Raw genomic sequence first — 929 nt, 5'->3', positions numbered from 1 at the left:
CATCATCATCATCATCATCATCATCATCATCATCATCATCATCATCATCATCATCATCATCATCACAGCCGTAGTCGTCGTAGGCATCATCACCATCGTTTTATCGTTCTCGCATTCCTCATAATCTCCCATCATCCCGATCATCGTCGTGCTGCTCTTCCTCCTTCGTTATCCTCGTTAGCGACACCGACTTGGTCTTCATCATCGTCACATCTATTTGCGTCCGCGTTTGCCTGTTCTGTATGTGTACGAACGGGCGCGTATTCGTAAGTACACTTGTAGATGTAAAGACACACACATTACAATGAGTGTGTGTGTGTATGTACATGTATATACATACACACATAAGCATACATACACGCGGGTGTGCATACAGACACACACAGCATACACACACACACACACACACATATATATATATATATATACATACGCATATATATATTTACATATATATGTATATATATATGTGTGTGTATATATATATATTTATACACACACACACACACACATATATATATGTGTGTGTGTGTGTGTGTGTGTGTGTGTGTATAAGAAAAGAGGTGGATGGATGGCGAAAGAGAGAGAAAATAGAGAGAAAAAGAAAGAGAGAAAGATGATGATGATGATGATGATGATGATGATGATGATGATGATGATGATGATGGTGGTGGTGGATGATGATGATGATGGTGGTGGTGGTGGTGGTTGTGGTGGTGGTGGTGATGATGATTATGATGATGTTATTTTATGAGTAGAGAGAGGAACAGGACGGTTTTTCCTGGTTCCACGTTCCCGAAATAGCTACTGGCAAGAGATCAATTGTCTTGCTGTTCCTACCGACACATAACACACTATAGCAATAATAAAGTTGACCTTAACTGATGCTGCAATCCATTTTCTAGAGAGCTGTTCTCTTTTCAGCACAA

The sequence above is a fragment of the Octopus bimaculoides genome, chromosome 1, assembly GCF_001194135.2.
Source record: "Octopus bimaculoides isolate UCB-OBI-ISO-001 chromosome 1, ASM119413v2, whole genome shotgun sequence".
Lineage (NCBI taxonomy): Eukaryota > Metazoa > Mollusca > Cephalopoda > Octopoda > Octopodidae > Octopus > Octopus bimaculoides.
Note: the sequence above shows the minus strand (reverse complement) of the source record.